At 38.2% G+C, this 10,786-nt stretch overlaps 1 pseudogene; it reads right to left on the bottom strand.

Annotated features, from left to right (window-relative positions):
* Positions 1-223: 223 nt before the first annotated feature.
* LOC116900899 lies at positions 224-6,087 on the bottom strand (annotated as a pseudogene).
* Between the last annotated feature and the right edge of the window lie 4,699 nt (positions 6,088-10,786).

Below are 10,786 nucleotides of genomic sequence, written 5' to 3'. Positions count from 1 at the left end.
TGCAGAGAACAGTGGATAATTGGTCCAGTAGAACAAAATGGTAATATACAAAAAACTTATTATGTGGTAACATAAGCAATGGAACATTATATTTGTGATATTTAACTATTAGTAGTTGTATTATTCTCACCAAAGAATGAAATCAAATTGAAAAGGGTTCTAAACCAATAGTGGTCTCTACACTGACATTAAAGTTTAACAACACCAGAGTGATTTAAATGCATTACAAAGATATGTTGTAATTCAGTATGCAGAGCTTGGTACCCAAGTCCTGCTGCATGATTCTCTTGATACTCTGGTACTCCATACCACTGGCAATGTTAGTCATGAACTTCACCAGCATCTGACAGGGCAGGGACACTGGCTCATCCTAAGTCCAGGAATACAGGAGGAAACTATGTAAATCTCCCTGTTTCATGAAATGAAATATGATCATAGGTTCTAGGAGAACCTTTCAGTCGGAACCCAGGAAACACATGCCAAAGAGCTTCATCATGTTGAAGTTGTCAAATTCCTTCTTGCAACCAGAAAACTTCTCCCAGATGTCAATTTTCAGTGCCTTCACATAAGCCTTGAAGATGGAGTGTGGGCCTCTGTGTCAGAGGCTTTCCACAGAGATCTCTGGTCTGGCTAGGTTCAAGGGTCTAGGAAAAAAGGAAGAGTACTTGGGCAGGTGTAGTTCCACCTCCACTTCAGGCCGGGCTAAGCCAGCAGGAGATGGACCACTAGCCTGTGAGGAGTGAAGGGGGGCTTCTGGTGGTGATTTTGGGAGAACAGATCTCTTCCCCAAGAGGCGGTGTTACAGCTCTTATGCCAGAAGCTCTCAGAAGATGGAGAGATTCTTGCACACCTTTGATTCTGAAAACAATACTTAAATACAGATTTTAGGTGGTTCACCTCATCTACATATTCCGGGGCATGGTCTTGTCTCTATGACTGATCTGTCTTGAGCCTACATGACCTGTGGTCACATCCTCACTGTGAAGGTGGGGCTTGGGGCATTGCTCTTCGTGATTTGGTCTGTCTCAAGCCTCTCTACAGGGGTTTGTGGAGGGCTGCAACTATTGAGAACCTGATCTAGGAGGCTGGGAATGTGCCTGCCATCCCTTTTAGTATCCCCAGGGATTCTACCTGTCTAGACCAGGAATCAGGGTACCTATCACAACTTGCCACCTCACAATGGAATGCTTGCTCTTGGTTTTGCTGGACCTCTACCACAGCAACAAACTCTTTCTTCTCCTAGGGTCTTCCCAAAGGCCACCTTTTGGCTACATACCATAACACTTTAGAGTTTCTCCTTCATGTCTTCGCTGATGCCCAGGCTGTTCAAGATGGCATAGATGATGCACCAACTGCAGGACTTTTGGGCACAGTACCTCACTATAAATTCTTCTCTTCCCATTGTTGGCTCAGACACGTCCATACAGAGGGTCTCCTTCCCCTGATAGACAAGGAATAGAACTAAAATGAGGACACAGACAACAGCCACAACAGCTCCCAGTACCACCTGAGCCATGAGAAGCAGGGGTTGGAGATTCACTCACCAGATGTTGGAGTAACTGCCATTGATCCGAGGGCACAGTAAGGCTCTAGGGCCCATCCCCAACAGATGTATAGGCTGCCACAAACATAGACATGTTAGCCACTGGTTTGTCCCTACTGAAATTCCCAGGTTACCTTTAGCTTTATCCCAAAAGAACCTTGGTTGTGTCCTGACCACTGTATGCCAACTGATACTCTAACAGCATGTGTCCTCTTTGCTGTGGCACCCATTGCTTCTGCCTGGCTCCAATTCTGAATGTTACTAACATTCTCAGTGGAGGAGGAAGACAATACCACTTGCTCCTTGCTCTCCACGGGAAAGCAGTAGGTCTAAGGTAAGGGGCCCTGGTTGCTGGTGCAGGATTCCAGAATATGATATGAATGAATCTGAAGCTGGGGGTAGGGGGAACAATTATTTGCAAAGTAAGGGGCTCTTCTGCAAGATGTGGCTCTCCCAGCTAGACATCCACCCCATCATCTGCCTGTAGGTTGCAGTGTGTACGATGGTAGATGACTGTCAGGCAGGGATCCAAGCTACCTCTAACTCTGTTGGCTGCCTCAAAACCATATGAAGATGATGAGGCCTCTGGGGGAAGTACCGTGATAGTGACTATGCCGTAAGTGATGACTCCCTTGGCAATGTGAGCTTCAGAGGAGAAAGAAGATATCTTGGTCAAACCTTTAAGCCCAGGTAAGGGATAAGCTTAGGTAGGAGGATCTCAAGATGAAGCCCGCCTGGCAGAGTGACTTCTAGATTCTGTTTTAAAATTAAGCAGTAAAAAGTTAATGAGCAACAGAAATAAAAGGGAATGGAAGAAAAACGGCTGTTCCTATATATGGTGGAAGAGAACATTTATTATATATGAAAGTGTAACCAGAGACAGGAACAACTGGGACAGTCTAGAATGGACATGACCAGACTAATCTGCACAATGTGGAGACAGGAGGAGGAGGGGAGAATGGAGAGATGAAAGAGATGGGGACCAGGTTTGGCAGCCAAAAGGCCCAATAGCACAAAGCCTGCTTAACAGTTGGCCAATTAAAGTTGGCATTGTTCTTTCAAACAACTAGAACACATCATTCTGATTCTATTTTGTCTTTGTTACTCTTTTGTGCTCTCTAATCCCTTTGTTCTCACTTCTCATGACCTATCAAGTCCCAGAAGTTAGTAGCAGTTTGAAGATAGCTTCAAAGTCAAGCACCATCTCATCACTTCCTCGTACTCTCCTCCCCAGTCTTGTATCTGTATAAGAGCACAGTAGAGCAGTGAAAAGAAATGATTTTGTAATGATGCTGTTTATTATGCAAGTGTTTTCTCATCCATATTAGATGTATTAGAGGAAAAACAATTAATTCTTTAACTGTTGTATGTACTTCTGGTATACCCTGCCGGTTAGGGTATATTAAATGGCTAAGTTACAAAGGCATAAAATCTACGAGGCCAAGAGCAACTGTAACAATGTTTTACATAGAAGCCTAGCAATCATCAAAGTCAGAGGAGTTTAGAGCAAAAAGGCTAGGGACTCAGAAGCCCCACTTTCTTGTGCCTGCTCAGGAACATATTGTTGTGTCTTTTTTTTCCTGCACCAAGAATGTAATTTGTCTCTGGTTGCCATCGTTATGAATGTAGATCCACGCTACAGGCTACAAGTGACACCCTTAACCTCTTATCTTAAAGAATTCAGTTGTAGGATCACACCTTAGGCATATATCTGAAATTGTAAAATAATGCATTATAGATGTTTAAATTCTATCAAAAAGGCACCTTCACTGAAATGGAGGTTTTGCATTTTATAGAGGAATTGTCATATACAAAATACAAATGTTTTCTTTTTTTCTCCATTATAATAAAGTCTAACAACAACTGGGCACAGGAAAAATGATGGAAGCCCTACCTCACTTTACCATTTCTGTTTCACTTTCTCTCTTCTCTCTCTCATTTTCTGTCCTATCTCTACGTGCATCATATGCACATATTGACTTTTCTTCAAAGAGGTTTATTTCTAAAATCATGAGAAAATATATTTCTATTGTTTCATTTGCTAAAATTTGTTTATATGTGAATTGATGGTTAGCAGCTTTATACACAGGGATTCAAACCCATTCGTAGCCTTCTCTCTCTCTCTCCAGATGAAACACTTCTTGCCAAAATGACCCATACTACATTTTGGTCATTTCTTAGGAACTCACCGATGTTAATTATGATTGCTAGCATAAACATAAGCTACAGCAAGGACCCCACTGACAAGATATGTCAACCGGTGCAAAAATAACTTGACTACTAATTATAAAAGTAACCAACTACTTTCAAGTTTGATTTGAAGGCCATCCATAGAAATAAACTAATGTGTGATTCTGTAAACTTGATAAAGAGCACATGACTGGGGAAGTCAAAGACTAAGGTGAGAACCTAATACCATTATTTTTTTAAGTGAACATGGTGCCAATCTTCCCTCTACATACTTCTATCTACATCCATGGACTGGTCCTATTCTCAGCTTCATTTAGAAAAACCTCTTCCTGTAATGGGTAGCAGTGAATACAATTTACCAGATTCACAGTTTACCAGAAGATGTGAAGTAAATGATTCTGGAAGGTTTGGCCCTAAATGACACATCTGTTACACTTACACTATTTCTTAAATCTCAAGGAACCTGTGAATAGGAGATGGAAGGAATGTAAGAACCAGAAATTGGTGAAGAATACTGTGAGACAGTGTGTTCTGTCCCAGTGAGATCCCACTGCACGCAGGAATTCAGTGCACCTTCTGTTATTGATAAAGATTCGCCCATGATTAAGCCTATTACCAATTCATTTTGTATGGAGGTCACCATTAAGGGACAATGGGAAATTACTGAGTTGATCACGTGCCAGTAAACTTACTTCTCCTTAAGTCATTAGTGGGAGATAAATATCCAAGAACTGGATTCTAAAAGTACTAGTAGAGCGACTGTAATTTATACCTTCTACCATCTTTGGTGTGATGATACTTACATCACTGTATCCTAAGCAATGACTTACATGACCTCATTGTTTATAAAGTTTGAAAAGATGTACAGTAACATAGCTTTTTTATTTCACCTGAAATAGAATTCAGATACGAATAACTTAAAAATCAGTATATTAACCACAAGATAAACTGCATTAACTACCATTGCTTAAAAAGGAGTTTATTTAATTGAAATTCAAATAATGTATTTAATAACCAGTTCTCATAATCCTAAAAATCTTTTAATAAGTTCTCAAAAACAAAAATAGAATAAGTCTGAAACAATGCAATGTCTGGTTGTTCTCCCAATTTCTAGATATACTATCTCATCCCCAAATCTCTATCTATAAATATTTTTTCTCAAGAAGACACTTCCTAATCTCTGATTAAATTGAACAACTCCTACTTCATATATAGATAATTTTTCTAAATTGTGAATTCTTAAATTTTCTATTATTAATTAAATTACTCTATACACACCAATTTATCAATCTAATTTCGGACCCAATTATAGTAACTGTAATAACATTTTAAAATATGTATGAGCATCTTGGGAATCTATAATCCTAATCTATAATTTTAATACTTTACCTCGGACATTCTCTACCAAAAAGTAAAGGTCAATCATGTTAAAATTGGCTCTTCGAAACAACCTCCAGTTTTCTTTCAGCTGACTGTAACAGTAGCTAGAAACAGAGGAAAGATGTTTCACATATTTGGAAGAGAAAAAGGAGGTGATAGTATTAGTCTTGTATCAGGATAAGAGTCATTAGCCAGATTATAGATATAGACCTGGTACATATGGGTATAGAGGTGCTAAAGCAGGAGAGAAAAAAATTCAGAGTTTTTATTTCAGTGTTTATATAGAATGGAAACCTACCACAATTCAAGAAGTTAAAATGGAAGCCAAAATGAAACTGATGTGCAAACAAACACTTTGCAAGATGAAACCTTAGTTTATTGTATAGGCTGTGCTTCAAAGAAAGATGTCATCCCTTCAACTCTGATGAAGACAAATATTAAAAAAAAATCTCCCTTAGATTTGAACATAATTTTTAGTGAAACTTACATAATTTCTTTCAAATAACCATTGTTTGGGAGGTATCTCCTTGCCAAAAACTTTTATGAATATCTCTGATTCTCAGCAGTGGAATTTTAGTGTTTGCTAGAGACATCATAGGCTCTATGGGGGAGACCAATGTCAAATTGTCATATATATATATATATATATATATATATATATATTAATGTTACTCTGGGCCATAATCAAAGAAGTCTTCCTTTGGCAGTAAATAGAGAGGATCATGAGTGTTCAAAGTGCCAAGAAAACATGACAGCTGGGGATTAATCTCATATAAGACTTATGCCACCTTCTTAAAGCTTTAAAATACATAATGGAAGAGAATCAGAAGGTAGGAAAGGGGTTAGGAAATACCATCTACTGAATCTCACGCAGTCATTTCAAATGAATTTATAGCATCTGCACTGGATCCATATAAGTCTGTCTATGTCAATAGTCAATATTCAAAAGTTCCTACCCATCCTTACTGAACCATGTTGCGTACTGACAGATTCTAGAAGAGGGAGTCATTGTGTTTAGCTGTGTAACCACTGGTGGATCACAGGAGGCTCTAACAACTACCTCTAAACCAAAAATCACAGACGTGGCTGAGTAATTTCAGAGGGTCACAAAACAAAACAAGATGATTGGTAAGGAAATTCGTGGGGAAAGTAGATGATGGGCTGGGAGGCACGAAAAAGAAGGAGGAGCTAAAATAAATGTGGGTTGTGGGGGATGAAACACTACTAATAAACAAAGCAGAAGAGAACCAATGCATGTTCCAGAGATAATCAACCTTTCTACTGCCTCCATTTCTGTCTCTCAACTGCTGATACCTAATGGCATTATTCTCAGGAATTCAGAAATGACATCTTCAGTCAAGGTCAAAAAATATCATTTGCTGTGATGAGAAAAACATATTTGAATACTTAAGAAATTAGCACAATGTGATTTCTCATTTGCTAAAATCCCAAATCACCAATAGTTGAACTTCTGCTGTGTGGTGTTCTCACAAGGTGTTAACCTCTGCTTCCATTTGTCTTTAAAACCCCATGAAATAATAAGGGATCTACAACAATATTAATTTTCTGTAAACTCATTTTTATATTTCCAATATTAGCTCTAATTAGCTCTTTGCCTTGACTATGAGCAAACCTCTGGGTGAAGAGGTTTTAAGTCCAAAGGTGAAGAATCTCTGAATAAAAATTTCAGTTTCTAATATGGCATAGCTTTCAAACTCATAAAACTCAAATGTCCTGCGTGTGTGTGTGTGTGTGTGTGTGTGTGTGTGTGTGTGTGTGTGTGTGTGGTGTTGAACAGAGGAAACTGATTTTTAGGAGTTCATGGATTAATCATGTTGATTCTCTACTGTAATTCATGTGTTATATGAAAGACAATATCAAAGGAGAAACATAGGCCTCTGTTGGAAATGAGAAACACAGACCACCCTAAGACCAAAAAAAAAAAAAAAAGTCAAAGAATTAAAAATAACCTCACCTCAACTACTACCTGAGATTGGAATTTCAGAGAGAAGCTATGTGTCTTACAGTAAATTCACAATGTTATGAATTTCATAAAGTTATAAAGTTTCTAAACATGTCCCATCAAATGCTGATTTTATAATATCTTAGTACAAAAGTCTTTCTCAAGCCATATATTGATCTTTTCAAAAAAAAAGATGAAAAGAATTACATTACTGTACTTTGACCCAAACCTCTTGGAGTAAGGTTCCCAAATGGCCAAGTGTCCAGGGCAGAACCAGATGAGAAACAAAGCAAATCATAAATAAAGAGGGCAAATAAAAAAAAAGCAGCGTCCAGAATTCTGTAGTAAGCTGATGACCTATGTCAAGTGATGTTATTAAGAAGGACAGCCTTCTGAATATTTGGAAGCAGGCAGCCATTGTCAGCAGAGGGTTAAGTCAGCCAGTGGTGCCAAAGGGAAAAGAGGATACCACAGAAACAGATGCCTAAGTACTGAGAACCATGGCCCAGCCTCAACCTTCACTCTTCACTGTACTGGTTTTAGCCCAAGACTGGTCTTGTCAAGTCCACTCCTATACAAACACAAAACTATATACTTCTTTGTTCTTTCATCATAGTCTCTAAGAAACCCTTTGGTCACTGCTCCCACAATATTTATAAGGTAATCATTGACCAGATGAGGTATGAAGAACTGGAGTCTATTTGAGAACACATAGGGAGTGTAATATAAAAAAAACCTACATAACTCTAGAATATACATAAGTATATTTTTATAATAACTAATATAATGTATAATTAGCTATACAATGAAAGACATAGAATGTATATTTTATACCCATGAACCCGTTTAGAAATTACTAAGTTCTAGGAGCTAGACAAAGATAATAGATAATATCTCTCATTCTCAAAAGTTAAACATGAAACTTGAGGTTAAATTAACCACTAAGAAGCACACACCCACTAAAGCAAACAGGATTTTAACTGATATTAGTCTGCCATTAAAGGTTGTATATTTGACATCATAAAATGGAGTACTCTCACTTCCTAATATTTTAATTATTTATAGGGATATATTTCCCTGTGTAGTTTATTATTAAATAATGGAAAAATAGAGTATACAAGGTCGACCATGCTCAAACTTTATTTTCATTTAAAGATTCTGTGGTTGATGAAAGTTATACAAGGCACCTAGTTCTCTGAATACAGAGTATAATCATGTTGATCTTTGATCTCTTGTGATCTGTTGCTGGAGTTTGAACACACAAGCAGTTAACCATATAATGTTAAAAAAATAAAAGCAGCTTACTATCCTAGTTCAAGAGATATTTACTTTGAAAAATGTCATTAAAACTATCAAACTTTGTTTAGTGACATAATCCTTTTCACTCATTAATGGGTAAAATTTCCATGCCACCAAGGAGACTTGAAAGTGTCAAGTGGAGAGCACATGACTCTGGACTTTCAGTTTTGATGAAAGATATGATTGAAATTGTTAGTCCCTGGTGAATCTTCCCTTAATTTTCCTCTATCAGGTAGAGGCAGTAAGACTTATAACTGCCTTTTAATCTTTTATTATCTTATATATGCATATAAAGTATTAAAATGGATCCTCTACCACAGTATGAAACAAAAAAGCAAACAAAAATTGTCAAGTGGAGCAATAACATAAAAAATACAATACAGGATAGGCACTCAAATAAGTAGTAACAAATTATAAATAAAGTACTTGGAAGTTTGATATTTTAGAACACAAATATCTATAATTTAATTCACCATGTAGTAGAACTCTCACCTGGAAATGATAGAATTTACTGTAACACAGAATGTTCCATGCACGATGAAAACTCATTATAGTAGAAGAAACAATATTAATGGAAACATTTTGCGAAAGCTTCCAAAACAATGGGGCCCCTCCTCTAATAATTTACATAAAAAACCAGCAACGATAAAGCAAATTCCACGTAAGTATTGATGATAAGCTAGACTGGATTTAGATTTTTACCAAAATTAAAAACTAGAATTTTAACTTTCTCCAGAGGAGTTTCACTGGGAAAACGAACTAGTCTTAAGGGTGAGATGTTATTGCCCAGGAGTAGATGGACAATAAAAAACAAGTTCAATGGGATCTTTGGAGATTTCTTTTTTTCCATCTTTATTAAATTGGATATTTCTTATTTACATTTCAATTGTTATTCCCTTTCCAGGTTTCCAGGCCAACATCCCCGTAGCCCCTCCCCTACTATATGGGTGTTCCCCTCCCCATCCTCCCACCATTACCGCCCTTCCTCCAACAATCCTGTTCACTAGGGTTTCAGTCTTGGCAGGACCAAGGGCTTCCCCTTCCACTGGTGCTCTTACTAGGTTATTCATTGCTACCTATGAGTTCAGAGTCCAGGGTCAGTCCATGTATAGTCTTTGGGAAATGGCTTAGTCCCTGCAAGCTCTGGTTGGTTGGCAGTGTTGTTCATATGGTGTCTCAAGCCCCCTTCAGCTCTTTCAGTCCTTTCTCTGATTCCCTCAACGGGGGTCCAGTTCTCAGTTCAGTGGTTTGCTGCTGGCATTCGCCTATGTATTTGCCATATTCTGGCTGTGTTTCTCAGGAGAGATCTACATCCGGTTCCTGTCAGCCTGCACTTCTTTGTTTCATCCATCTTACCTAGCCTGTTGGCTGTATATGTATGGGCCACAATGTCCTGTCAGTGCCTTTCTTTTATGTTTAAATTTTCTTTTAAAATATTTCTTTTGTTGTTATTTTACCATACTGGTTCTTTGTGCACATGCGAGCATACACAGCATACACACACACACACACACAAAGCGGTTCCCCACGTTTATATCTGTTCCTCGTGCCTTTTCTTGAGCTCTTTTCATTTTGTATGTTTTGACCTATTCTGATTCTAATCTCAAGTGGGAAAGGGATTCTTTAGGGAAGAGAGGGATTACAAAAGTGGAAGAAAAATAAGAAAGGGAAGGTGGTGTTTATAATCAGAATGCATTATGGCACGCACAATGAATTGTCAAACACATTTAATCAATAAAAAATAAATATAAAAGTTATTTTAAGAAAAAATCAGAAATAAGTATAATTTTTTTCAGCCAGTAGGTGACAAGTTACTAACAGATTTGATCTCCAGAAGGAGGCAACCATCAGACTGAGTTCGAGGAACCCGGGTCGGGTAACTGGCAAAAGGACTGGAGAAGCAGAGGGGGATTGGAACCCCATTGGAACAACAATGTTATCTTGCCAGACCACCCAGTGCTTTCAGGACCTAGACCACCAACCAAAGAGTGTACAGGGAGATCCATGGCTCCAGATACATATGTAGCAGAGGATGACCTTGTCTGACAGCAATGGGTAGGGAGGTTCTGTGGAGGTTGAATACCCCCAGCATAGGTGGATGTTAGAGTTGTAGGGTAGGAGTGGGCAAGTGGGTGGGGGAGCACCCTCACAGGGGCAAAGAGGAAGGATATGGGATGAAGGGTTTGTGGAGGGGTAACTGGGAAGGAGGATATCATTTGAGATGTAAATGAATGGAATGTTTAATTGAAAGAAAGAAAAAGAAAGGAAGGAAGGAAGGAAGGAAGGAAGAAAGAAAGAAAGAAAGAAAGAAAGAAAGAAAGAAAGAAAGAAAGAAAGAAAGAAAGAAAGAAAGAAAGAAAGAAAGAAAGAGATCGAGCAAGCATCCTTGAAGCTTCATTTGTAGATACTTT

Source organism: Rattus rattus, chromosome 5 (assembly GCF_011064425.1).
Source record: "Rattus rattus isolate New Zealand chromosome 5, Rrattus_CSIRO_v1, whole genome shotgun sequence".
In the NCBI taxonomy this organism is placed as follows: domain Eukaryota; kingdom Metazoa; phylum Chordata; class Mammalia; order Rodentia; family Muridae; genus Rattus; species Rattus rattus.
This window is presented reverse-complemented; position numbering and strand designations above follow the sequence as displayed.